The sequence below is a fragment of the Oryzias latipes genome, chromosome 1 (assembly GCF_002234675.1).
Source record: "Oryzias latipes chromosome 1, ASM223467v1".
Lineage (NCBI taxonomy): Eukaryota > Metazoa > Chordata > Actinopteri > Beloniformes > Adrianichthyidae > Oryzias > Oryzias latipes.
This window is the reverse complement of record NC_019859.2, coordinates 27,698,149-27,713,529: the sequence shown is the minus strand read 5'-3', so window position 1 is coordinate 27,713,529 and position 15,381 is coordinate 27,698,149.

Genomic DNA, 15,381 nt, shown 5'->3' with positions numbered 1-15,381 from the left:
CAAACAACAACAACAAACTAAAAGTAAAAGAATAAAACAGTTTTGCCCCCACTCGTCATCTGACGGTGCCACACCGTCACACATGTAAACAAAAAAGCAGAAAGCTTTGTCTATTTGTCAAAGAAAAACAACAACAAACAAACAGAAGAACAACAACAAACAAACAAACAACAACAAACAAAAACAAACAAAAACAAACAACAACAACCAATAACAAACAAACAAACAGACAAAAAATAACAACAACAAACAGAAACAAACAACAACAACCAACAACAAACAAACATACAAAAAACAACAACAACAAACAAAAACAAACAACAACAACCAACAACAAACAAACAGACAAAAAACAACAACAACAAACAAAGACAAGTACAACAAACAAACACATCAACAACCAACAACAACAAACAAACAACAAGAACAACAAAACACAACAACAACAAACAAACAAACAAACAAAAAACAACAACAAACAAACAATAACAAACAACAACAACAAACAACAACAAGAAGCAAACAGACAAAAAACAAAAACAAACAAACAACAACAAACAAAGACTACAACAACAAACAAACAAACAATATCATTAACAACCAAACAAAAACCAACAACAAACAACAAAAACAACAAACAAAACGACAAACAAACAAAAACAAACAACAACAACCAACAACAAACAAACAAACAAACAGACAAAAAACAACAACAACAAACAAAGACAAGTACAACAAACAAACACATAAACAACCAACAACAACAAACAAACAAAAACAAACAACAACAACAAAAAAACAACAACAACAAAGAACAACAAAACGCAACAACAACAAACAAACATACAAACAAAAAAACATAAAACAACAACAAATACACAACAAAAAACATCAACAATAAAAACAATAACAAACAACAACAACCAACAACACACAAACAAACAGACAAAAAACAACAACAACAAACAAAGACAAGTACAACAAACAAACACAACAACAACCAACAACAACTAACAAAAACAAACAACAACAAACAAACAAAAACAAACAACAAGCAAATATAAACACAACAACAAACAACAACAAAGACAACAACAACAAACAAAAAAGTTAAATAGTTGAGACTATAAATACAAGGTACTCCATGAATGAGTGTCTTTTTGACAGTTCCATCTGTGGTCAAAAATGGGGGCTGGGCGATATGGCCTTTTTTAATTCGACTTCCGATTTTTCCCGACCCCCCCTCCCCCACTTAAGGAAAGCAATTTTATTTAATCAAACATGTGACCCTCATTTTTGGAATGAATAATAAATAAATGAACACATTCTGGGAATCAAAGTCCAAACTGTGTTTTAAGTCACAGTTTGTAGTTTTGACTTAAAGGAGAAAAAAATTCACCTTGAGAGCAGCACCCTTTTTCTAAAGGATTAACAATACAGCTCAGGTTTTAATTCAATTAAAAAACACGGTGTGACAGGGTCCCGCCGAGAAAGGATGCAGAGGAGCCAAGGTGAGGAGGTTCTGTGTTTATTTCAGGACACGTTTCACGCAGGGCCGCACCAGCACGCGTCACCTCCGTCACTCCTCCATTCACTTCCTGTGACACTTCCTTATAACCCCTACGCCCCTCCCACGGGCGGTGCTCTCCATTAGGCCACAGGAAGGTCACAGGAAACACATTTTAAGCATAAAATAAATAGATACACAAAGAATAAAACACAGTGTGGCCCCCCCTCGTCATCTGATGGTGCCAGACCGTCACACCATCCCCCTCCTCTGAGGGATCGACGATGTCTGGCGATCCAAAAACAGCAGCCCACTGCCGTGCAAGCCCCACGCCAAACCACCAGACAGTTCTGCAGGCGCCCCTCATCCAACGTAGGGGCCCTGCAGTCCATCGGCCAGGCATCAGCGGGTCCGTAAACATCGAAAAAATACGTACACAAAGAATAAAACACAGTGTGGCCCCCCCTCGTCATCTGACGGTGCCACACCGTCACACATGTAGACAAAAAAGCAGAAAGCTTTGTCTATTTGTCTAAGAAAAACAACAACAACAAACAAACAGAAGAACAACAACAAACAAACAAACAACAACAACAAACAAAAACAAACAAACAACAAACAGACAAACAACAACAACAACAAACAAAAATAAACAACAACAACCAACAACAAACAAACAGACAAACAACAACAACAACAAACAAAAATAAACAACAACAACAAACAAACAGACAAAAAACAACAACAACAAACAAAGACAAGTACAACAAACAAACACAACGACAACCAACAACAACAAAAAAACAAAAACAAACAACAACAAGAAGCAAACAAACAACAACAAAAATAGGCTACAACAACAAACAAACAAACAATAGCAACAACAACCAAACAAAAACCAACAACAAACAACAACAACAACAAACAAAAACAACAAACTAAAAGTAAAAGAATGAAACAGTGTGGCCCCCCCTCGTCATCTGACGGTGCCACACCGTCACACATGTAGACAAAAAAGCAGGAAGCTTTGTCTATTTGTCTTAGAAAAACAACAACAACAAACAAACATACAAACAAAAAAACAACAACAAACAAACAACAACAAACAAACAACAACAAACAAAAAAAGCTACAAACAACAACAAACAAGCAAACAGACAAAAAACAACAACAAACAAACAATAAAAAACAACAACAACAAACAACAACAAGAAGCAAACAAACAACAACAAACAAACAAACAATAGCAAAAACAACCAAACAAAAACCAAAAACAAACAACAACAACAACAAACAAACAAACAACAACAACAAACTAAAAGTAAAAGAATAAAACAGTGTGGCCCCCCCTCGTCATCTGACGGTGCCACACCGTCACACATGTAAACAAAAAAGCAGAAAGCTTTGTCTATTTGTCAAAGAAAAACAACAACAAACAAACAGAAGAAGAACAACAAACAAACAAACAACAACAAACAAAAACAAACAGAAATAAACAACAACAACCAACAACAAACAAACAAACAGACAAAAAATAACAACAACAAACAAAAACAAACAACAAACAACAACAAACAAACATACAAAAAAACAACAACAACAAACAAAAACAAACAACAACCAACAACAAACAAACAAACAGACAAAAAATAACAACAACAAACAAAAACAAACAACAACAACCAACAACAAACAAACATACAAAAAACAACAACAACAAACAAAAACAAACAACAACCAACAACAAACAAACAGACAAAAAACAACAACAACAAAGACAAGTACAACAAACACATCAACAACCAACAACAACAAACAAACAGCAACAACAAACAAACAACAAAGAACAACAAAACACAACAATAACAAACAAACATACAAACAACAACAACAACAAACAAAGACAAGTACAACAAACAAACACAAAAACAACCAACACTAACAAACAAACAAAAACAAACAACAACAACAAACAAACAATAACAAAAAACAACAACAACAAAGAACAACAAAACGCAACAACAACAAACAAGCAAACAAACAAAAAACAACAACAAACAAACAATAACAAACAACAACAACAAACAACAACAAGAAGCAATCAGACAAAAAACAAAAACAAACAAACAACAACAAACAAAGACTACAACAACAAACAAACAAACAAACAATATCAACAACAACCAAACAAACAATATCAACAACAACCAAACAAAGACAAGTACAACAAACAAACACAAAAACAACCAACAACAACAAACAAACAAAAACAAACAACAACAACAAACAACAACAAAAAAACAACAACAAAGAACAACAAAACGCAACAACAACAAACAAACATAAAAACAAAAAAACATAAAACAACAACAAATACACAACAACAAACAAACAAAAAACAAAAAACAACAACAAATAAACAACAAAAAAACATCAACAATAAAAACAATAACAAACAACAACAACCAACAACACACAAACAAACAGACAAAAAACAACAACAACAAACAAAGACAAGTACAACAAACAAACACAACAACAACCAACAACAACTAACAAAAACAAACAACAACAAACAAACAACAACAACAAACAAAAACAAACAACAACAAACAAACAAACAGACAAAAAATAACAACAACAAAAACAAACAACAACAACCAACAACAAACAAACATACAAAAAACAACAACAACAAACAAAGACAAACAACAACCAACAACAAACAAACAGACAAAAAACAACAACAACAAAGACAAGTACAACAAACAAACACATCAACAACCAACAACAACAAACAAACAGCAACAACAAACAAACAACAAAGAACAACAAAACACAACAACAACAAACAAACATACAAACAACAACAACAACAAACAAAGACAAGTACAACAAACAAACACAAAAACAACCAATATTAACAAACAAACAAAAACAAACAACAACAACAAACAAACAATAACAAAAAACAACAACAACAAAGAACAACAAAACGCAACAACAACAAACAAGCAAACAAACAAAAAACAACAACAAACAAACAATAACAAACAACAACAACAAACAACAACAAGAAGCAATCAGACAAAAAACAAAAACAAACAAACAACAACAAACAAAGACTACAACAACAAACAAACAAACAAACAATATCAACAACAACCAAACAAACAATATCAACAACAACCAAACAAAGACAAGTACAACAAACAAACACAAAAACAACCAACAACAACAAAAAAACAATAACAAACAACAACAACAAACAACAACAAGAAGCAATCAGACAAAAAACAAAAACAAACAAACAACAACAAACAAAGACTACAACAACAAACAAACAAACAAACAATATCAACAACAACCAAACAAACAATATCAACAACAACCAAACAAAGACAAGTACAACAAACAAACACAAAAACAACCAACAACAACAAACAAACAAAAACAAACAACAACAACAAACAACAACAAAGAACAACAAAACGCAACAACAACAAACAAACATACAAACAAAAAAACATAAAACAACAACAAATACACAACAACAAACAAACAAAAAACAAAAAAACAACAACAAATAAACAACAAAAAAACATCAACAATAAAAACAATAACGAACAACAACAACCAACAACACACAAACAAACAGACAAAAAACAACAACAACAAACAAAGACAAGTACAACAAACAAACACAACAACAACCAACAACAACTAACAAAAACAAACAACAACAAACAAACAACAACAACAAACAAAAACAAACAACAACAAACAAACAAACAGACAAAAAATAACAACAACAAACAAAAACAAACAACAACAACCAACAACAAACAAACATACAAAAAACAACAACAACAAACAAAGACAAACAACAACCAACAACAAACAAACATACAAAAAACAACAACAACAAAGACAAGTACAACAAACAAACACATCAACAACCAACAACAACAAACAAACAATAACAACAAACAAACAACAAAGAACAACAAAACACAACAACAACAAACAAACATACAAACAACAACAACAACAAACAAAGACAAGTACAACAAACAAACACAAAAACAACCAATATTAACAAACAAACAAAAACAAACAACAACAACAAACAAACAATAACAAAAAACAACAACAAACAAACAATAACAAACAACAACAACAAACAACAACAAGAAGCAATCAGACAAAAAACAAAAACAAACAAACAACAACAAACAAAGACTACAACAACAAACAAACAAACAAACAATATCAACAACAACCAAACAAACAATATCAACAACAACCAAACAAAGACAAGTACAACAAACAAACACAAAAACAACCAACAACAACAAAAAAACAATAACAAACAACAACAACAAACAACAACAAGAAGCAATCAGACAAAAAAACAAAAACAAACAAACAACAACAAACAAAGACTACAACAACAAACAAACAAACAAACAATATCAACAACAACCAAACAAACAATATCAACAACAACCAAACAAAGACAAGTACAACAAACAAACACAAAAACAACCAACAACAACAAACAAACAAAAACAAACAACAACAACAAACAACAACAAAGAACAACAAAACGCAACAACAACAAACAAACATACAAACAAAAAAACATAAAACAACAACAAATACACAACAACAAACAAACAAAAAACAAAAAAACAACAACAAATAAACAACAAAAAAACATCAACAATAAAAACAATAACAAACAACAACAACCAACAACACACAAACAAACAGACAAAAAACAACAACAACAAACAAAGACAAGTACAACAAACAAACACAACAACAACCAACAACAACTAACAAAAACAAACAACAACAAACAAACAACAACAACAAACAAAAACAAACAACAAGCAAATATAAACACAACAACAAACAACAACAAAGACAACAACAACAAACAAAAAAGTTAAATAGTTGAGACTATAAATACAAGGTACTCCATGAATGAGTGTCTTTTTGACAGTTCCATCTGTGGTCAAAAAAGGGCTGGGCGATTTGGCCTTTTTTAATTCGACTTCCGATTTTTCCCGACCCCCCCTCCCCCACTTAAGGAAAGCAATTTTATTTAATCAAACGCAAGACAAATGTGACCCTCATTTTTGGAATGAATAATAAATAAATGAACACATTCTGGGAATCAAAGTCCAAACTGTGTTTTAAGTCACACTTTGTAGTTTTGACTTAAAGGAGAAAAAAATTCACCTTGAGAGCAGCACCCTTTTTCTAAAGGATTAACAATACAGCTCAGGTTTTAATTCAATTACAAAACACGGTGTGACGGGGTCCCGCCGAGAAAGGATGCAGAGGAGCCAAGGTGAGGAGGTTCTGTGTTTATTTCAGGACACGTTGTTTCACGCAGGGCCGCACCAGCACGCGTCACCTCCGTCACTCCTCCATTCACTTCCTGTGACACTTCCTTATAACCCCTACGCCCCTCCCACGGGCGGTGCTCTCCATTAGGCCACAGGAAGGTCACAGGAAACACATTTTAAGCATAAAATAAATAGATACACAAAGAATAAAACACAGTGTGGCCCCCCCTCGTCATCTGACGGTGCCAGACCGTCACACCATCCCCCTCCTCTGAGGGATCGACGATGTCCGGCGATCCAAAAACAGCAGCCCGCTGCCGTGCAAGCCCCACGCCAAACCACCAGACAGTTCTGCAGGCGCCCCTCATCCAACGTAGGGGCCCTGCAGTCCATCGGCCAGGCATCAGCGGGTCCGTCCTCCGGCTCGTGCTCCTCCACCCACGTCCTCGCGTCAGATGGATGCACGGGCTGCGGCTGCTCCATGACGGCGACCCCTCCGATCCGCTCATCGGTGCCCGCTCCGGTCGTTCCCAGCCCCGGCAAAAGGCCCTTCCATCGGCCACCCACCCCCGCTGGTCTCCTTCCGGATGGCACCCTAGCTGATCGGAGCCGCCGCCTGCAAGTTCCAGGCGAGATGTTGCGCCTCTCCGGAGCACTCCGCTGACGACCCGGTAGACGGGGGTCCGCCCCCTGTCCCTCTCCGCGCAGGCCTCCAATGCCTGCGTAGGCGGCAGTGGACGGGCGGTGTGCCCGTCCCGCCTCCGGCCGTCTCCGTGCTCCGGCGGTCCGCCCTTGCTGCCCGCGAGGTCCGCCGCTCGTCATTGGCACCGAGTTGGACGCCGTAGGTTCTCTCCGGGCCCCTGGCCAGGCCTGAAGCACTGCCAAAGCCACCCGGATCCACCCCCTCTTCCTTAGAGGATGGGGTACTCCTCAACGGAGGCGCTGAGCTGTGCCTGTGGATCTTCCACCCCAAACCTCTGCACCCTCACCTTTTTGTGGCCACTCTGCGATCCCACTTCTGACACCATAATGTGACCGGGTCCCGCCGAGAAAGGATGCAGAGGAGCCAAGGTGAGGAGGTTCTGTGTTTATTTCAGGACACAAGTTGTTTTACGCAGGGCCGCACCAGCACGCGTCACCTCCGTCACTCCTCCATTCACTTCCTGTTACACTTCCTTATAACCCCTACGCCCCTCCCACGGGCGGTGCTCTCCATTAGGCCACAGGAAGGTCACAGGAAACACATTTTAAACATCGAATAAATACATACACAAAGAATAAAACAGTGTGGCCCCCCCTCGTCATCTGACGGTGCCACACCGTCACACATGTAGACAAAAAAGCAGAAAGCTTTGTCTATTTGTCTAAGAAAAACAACAACAACAAACAAACAGAAGAACAACAACAAACAAACAACAACATCAAACAAAAACAAACAAACAACAACAAACAGACAAAAACAACAACAACAAACAAACAAATACAACAACAAAGAACAACAAAACACAACAACAACAAACAAACATACAAACAACAACAACAAACAAAGACAAGTACAACAAACAAACACAAAAACAACCAACAACAACAAACAAACAAAAACAAACAACAACAACAAACAAACAACAAAAAAACAACAACAACAAAGAACAACAAAACGCAACAACAACAAACAAGCAAACAAACAAAAAACAACAACAAACAAACAATAACAAACAACAACAACAAACAACAATAAGAAGCAATCAGACAAAAAACAAAAACAAACAAACAACAAAAAACAAAGACTACAACAACAAACAAACAAACAATATCAACAACAACCAAACAAAGACAAGTACAACAAACAAACACAAAAACAACCAACAACAACAAACAAACAAAAACAAACAACAATAACAAACAACAACAAAAAACAACAACAAAAAACAACAAAACGCAACAACAACAAACAAACAAAAAAACATAAAACAACAACAAATACACAACAAAAAACAAACAAAAAACAAAAAACAACAACAAAAAAACAACAAAAAAACATCAACAATAAAAACAATAACAAACAACAACAACCAACAACACACAAACAAACAGACAAAAAACAACAACAACAAACAAAGACAAGTACAACAAACAAACACAACAACAACCAACAAAAACAAACAACAACAAACAAATAACAACAAACAACAACAACAAACAAAAACAAACAACAAGCAAATATAAACACAACAACAAACAACAACAAAGACAACAACAACAAACAAAAAAGTTAAATAGTTGAGACTATAAATACAAGGTACTCCATGAATGAGTGTCTTTTTGACAGTTCCATCTGTGGTCAAAATAGGGCTGGGCGATATGGCCTTTTTTAATTCGACTTCCGATTTTTCCCGACCCCCCCTCCCCCACTTAAGGAAAGCAATTTTATTTAATCAAACGCAAGACAAATGTGACCCTCATTTTTGGAATGAATAATAAATAAATGAACACATTCTGGGAATCAAAGTCCAAACTGTGTTTTAAGTCACACTTTGTAGTTTTGACTTAAAGGAGAAAAAAATTCACCTTGAGAGCAGCACCCTTTTTCTAAAGGATTAACAATACAGCTCAGGTTTTAATTCAATTACAAAACACGGTGTGACGGGGTCCCGCCGAGAAAGGATGCAGAGGAGCCAAGGTGAGGAGGTTCTGTGTTTATTTCAGGACACGTTGTTTCACGCAGGGCCGCACCAGCACGCGTCACCTCCGTCACTCCTCCATTCACTTCCTGTGACACTTCCTTATAACCCCTACGCCCCTCCCACGGGCGGTGCTCTCCATTAGGCCACAGGAAGGTCACAGGAAACACATTTTAAGCATAAAATAAATAGATACACAAAGAATAAAACACAGTGTGGCCCCCCCTCGTCATCTGACGGTGCCAGACCGTCACACCATCCCCCTCCTCTGAGGGATCGACGATGTCCGGCGATCCAAAAACAGCAGCCCGCTGCCGTGCAAGCCCCACGCCAAACCACCAGACAGTTCTGCAGGCGCCCCTCATCCAACGTAGGGGCCCTGCAGTCCATCGGCCAGGCATCAGCGGGTCCGTCCTCCGGGCTGCGGCTGCTCCATGACGGCGACCCCTCCGATCCGCTCATCGGTGCCCGCTCCGGTCGTTCCCAGCCCCGGCAAAATGCCCTTCCATCGGCCACCCACCCCCGCTGGTCTCCTTCCGGATGGCACCCTAGCTGATCGGAGCCGCCGCCTGCAAGTTCCAGGCGAGATGTTGCGCCTCTCCGGAGCACTCCGCTGACGGCCCGGTAGACGGGGGTCCGCCCCCTGTCCCTCTCCGCGCAGGCCTCCAATGCCTGCGTAGGCGGCAGTGGACGGGCGGTGTGCCCGTCCCGCCTCCGGCCATCTCCGTGCTCCGGCGGTCCGCCCTTGCTGCCCGCGAGGTCCGCCGCTCGTCATTGGCACCGAGTTGGACGCCGTAGGTTCTCTCCAGGCCCCTGGCCAGGCCTGAAGCACTGCCAAAGCCACCCGGATCCACCCCCTCTTCCTTAGAGGATGGGGTACTCCTCAACGGAGGCGCTGAGCTTTGCCTGTGGATCTTCCACCCCAAACCTCTGCACCCTCACCTTTTTGTGGCCCCTTTGCGATCCCACTTCTGACACCGTAATGTGACGGGGTCCCGCCGAGAAAGGATGCAGAGGAGCCAAGGTGAGGAGGTTCTGTGTTTATTTCAGGACACAAGTTGTTTTACGCAGGGCCGCACCAGCACGCGTCACCTCCGTCACTCCTCCATTCACTTCCTGTTACACTTCCTTATAACCCCTACGCCCCTACCACGGGCGGTGCTCTCCATTAGGCCACAGGAAGGTCACAGGAAACACATTTTAAACATCGAATAAATACATACACAAAGAATAAAACACAGTGTGGCCCCCCCTCGTCATCTGACGGTGCCACACCGTCACACATGTAGACAAAAAAGCAGAAAGCTTTGTCTATTTGTCTAAGAAAAACAACAACAACAAACAAACAGAAGAACAACAAACAAACAACAACAACAAACAAAAACAAACAAACAACAACCAACAACAAACAGACAAAAACGACAGTGGCTCAGGTGGTTGAGCGGGTCGTCCAATGACCGAAGTGTTGGCGGTTCGATCCCCGCTCCCACCAGCCAAAATGTCGTTGTGTCCTTGGGCAAGACACTTCACCTTCCTTGCCTCCAGTGTGGCTCCACTGGTGTGTGAATGTGCATGAATGTTATGAATGTTCCCGGTGATGGTCAGAGGGGCCGTAGGCGCGAAATGGCAGCCACGCCTCACTCAGTCTGCCCCAGGGCAGCTGTGGCTACAACCGTAGCTTACCGTCACCAAGTATGAATGAGGAGTGAATTAATAATGGACACACTGTAAGCGCTTTGAGTGTCATGAAAAGCGCAGATAAATCCAATCCATTATTATTATTATTATAAAAACAACAACAACAAACAACAACAACCAACAACAAACAAACAAACAGACAAACAACAACAACAACAAACAAAAATAAACAACAACAACCAACAACAAACAGACAAAAAACAACAACAACAAACAAAGACAAGTACAACAAACAAACACAACGACAACCAACAACAACAAAAAAACAAAAACAAACAACAACAACAAACAAACAACAACAACCAACAACAACAACAAAGAACAACAAAACACAACAACAAACAAACAAAAAAACAACAAATACACAACAACAACAAACAAACAAAAACTACAAACAAGCAAACAGACTAAACACAACAACAAACAAACAATAACAAACAACAACAACAAACAACAACAAGAAGCAAACAAACAACAACAAAAATTGGCTACAACAACAAACAAACAAACAATAGCAAAAACAACCAAACAAAAACCAACAACAAACAACAACAACAACAAACAACAACAACAAACTAAAAGTAAAAGAATGAAACAGTGTGGCCCCCCCTCGTCATCTGACGGTGCCACACCGTCACACATGTAGACAAAAAAGCAGGAAGCTTTGTCTATTTGTCTTAGAAAAACAACAACAACAAACAAACATACAAACAAAAAACAACAAATACACAACAACAAACAAACAAACAATAGCAAAAACAACCAAACAAAAACCAAAAACAAACAACAACAAACAAACAACAACAACAAACTAAAAGTAAAAGAATAAAACAGTTTTGCCCCCACTCGTCATCTGACGGTGCCACACCGTCACACATGTAAACAAAAAAGCAGAAAGCTTTGTCTATTTGTCAAAGAAAAACAACAACAAACAGAAAAACAACAACAAACAAACAACAACAAACAAAAACAAACAAAAACAAACAACAACAACCAATAACAAACAAACAAACAGACAAAAAATAACAACAACAAACAAAAACAAACAACAACAACCAACAACAAACAAACATACAAAAAACAACAACAACAAACAAAAACAAACAACAACAACCAACAACAAACAAACAGACAAAAAACAACAACAACAAACAAAGACAAGTACAACAAACAAACACATCAACAACCAACAACAACAAACAAACAACAAGAACAACAAAACACAACAACAACAAACAAACAAACAAACAAAAAACAACAACAAACAAACAATAACAAACAACAACAACAAACAACAACAAGAAGCAAACAGACAAAAAACAAAAACAAACAAACAACAACAAACAAAGACTACAACAACAAACAAACAAACAATATCATTAACAACCAAACAAAAACCAACAACAAACAACAAAAACAACAAACAAAACGACAAACAAACAAAAACAAACAACAACAACCAACAACAAACAAACAAACAGACAAAAAACAACAACAACAACAAACAAAGACAAGTACAACAAACAAACACAAAAACAACCAACAACAACAAACAAACAAAAACAAACAACAACAACAACAAAACAACAACAACAAAGAACAACAAAACGCAACAACAACAAACAAACATACAAACAAAAAAACATAAAACAACAACAAATACACAACAACAAACAAACAAAAAACAAAAAAACAACAACAAATAAACAACAAAAAACATCAACAATAAAAACAATAACAAACAACAACAACCAACAACACACAAACAAACAGACAAAAAACAACAACAACAAACAAAGACAAGTACAACAAACAAACACAACAACAACCAACAACAACTAACAAAAACAAACAACAACAAACAAACAACAACAACAACAAACAAAAACAAACAACAAGCAAATATAAACACAACAACAAACAACAACAAAGACAACAACAACAAACAAAAAAGTTAAATAGTTGAGACTATAAATACAAGGTACTCCATGAATGAGTGTCTTTTTGACAGTTCCATCTGTGGTCAAAAATGGGGGCTGGGCGATATGGCCTTTTTTAATTCGACTTCCGATTTTTCCCGACCCCCCCTCCCCCACTTAAGGAAAGCAATTTTATTTAATCAAACGCAAGACAAATGTGACCCTCATTTTTGGAATGAATAATAAATAAATGAACACATTCTGGGAATCAAAGTCCAAACTGTGTTTTAAGTCACACTTTGTAGTTTTGACTTAAAGGAGAAAAAAATTCACCTTGAGAGCAGCACCCTTTTTCTAAAGGATTAACAATACAGCTCAGGTTTTAATTCAATTAAAAAACACGGTGTGACGGGGTCCCGCCGAGAAAGGATGCAGAGGAGCCAAGGTGAGGAGGTTCTGTGTTTATTTCAGGACACGTTGTTTCACGCAGGGCCGCACCAGCACGCGTCACCTCCGTCACTCCTCCATTCACTTCCTGTGACACTTCCTTATAACCCCTACGCCCCTCCCACGGGCGGTGCTCTCCATTAGGCCACAGGAAGGTCACAGGAAACACATTTTAAGCATAAAATAAATAGATACACAAAGAATAAAACACAGTGTGGCCCCCCCTCGTCATCTGACGGTGCCAGACCGTCACACCATCCCCCTCCTCTGAGGGATCGACGATGTCTGGCGATCCAAAAACAGCAGCCCGCTGCCGTGCAAGCCCCACGCCAAACCACCAGACAGTTCTGCAGGCGCCCCTCATCCAACGTAGGGGCCCTGCAGTCCATCGGCCAGGCATCAGCGGGTCCGTCCTCCGGCTCGTGCTCCTCCACCCACGTCCTCGCGTCAGATGGATGCACGGGCTGCGGCTGCTCCATGACGGCGACCCCTCCGATCCGCTCATCGGTGCCCGCTCCGGTCGTTCCCAGCCCCGGCAAAAGGCCCTTCCATCGGCCACCCACCCCCGCTGGTCTCCTTCCGGATGGCACCCTAGCTGATCGGAGCCGCCGCCTGCAAGTTCCAGGCGAGATGTTGCGCCTCTCCGGAGCACTCCGCTGACGGCCCGGTAGACGGGGGTCCGCCCCCTGTCCCTCTCCGCGCAGGCCTCCAATGCCTGCGTAGGCGGCAGTGGACGGGCGGTGTTCCCGTCCCGCCTCCGGCCGTCTCCGTGCTCCGGCGGTCCGCCCTTGCTGCCCGCGAGGTCCGCCGCTCGTCATTGGCACCGAGTTGGACGCCGTAGGTTCTCTCCGGGCCCCTGGCCAGGCCTGAAGCACTGCCAAAGCCACCCGGATCCACCCCCTCTTCCTTAGAGGATGGGGTACTCCTCAACGGAGGCGCTGAGCTGTGCCTGTGGATCTTCCACCCCAAACCTCTGCACCCTCACCTTTTTGTGGCACCTTTGCGATCCCACTTCTGACACCGTAATGTGACGGGGTCCCGCCGAGAAAGGATGCAGAGGAGCCAAGGTGAGGAGGTTCTGTGTTTATTTCAGGACACAAGTTGTTTTACGCAGGGCCGCACCAGCACGCGTCACCTCCGTCACTCCTCCATTCACTTCCTGTTACACTTCCTTATAACCCCTACGCCCCTACCACGGGCGGTGCTCTCCATTAGGCCACAGGAAGGTCACAGGAAACACATTTTAAACATCGAATAAATACATACACAAAGAATAAAACACAGTGTGGCCCCCCCTCGTCATCTGACGGTGCCACACCGTCACACATGTAGACAAAAAAGCAGAAAGCTTTGTCTATTTGTCTAAGAAAAACAACAACAACAAACAAACAGAAGAACAACAACAAACAAACAAACAACAACAACAAACAAAAACAAACAAACAACAAACAGACAAACAACAACAACAACAAACAAAAATAAACAACAACAACCAACAACAAACAACAACAACAACAACAACAAACAAAAATAAACAACAACAACAAACAAACAGACAAAAAACAACAACAACAAACAAAGACAAGTACAACAAACAAACACAACGACAACCAACAACAACAAAAAAACAAAAACAAACAACAACAAGAAGCAAACAAACAACAACAAAAATAGGCTACAACAACAAACAAACAAACAATAACAACAACAACCAAACAAAAACCAACAACAAACAACAACAACAACAAACAAAAACAACAAACTAAAAG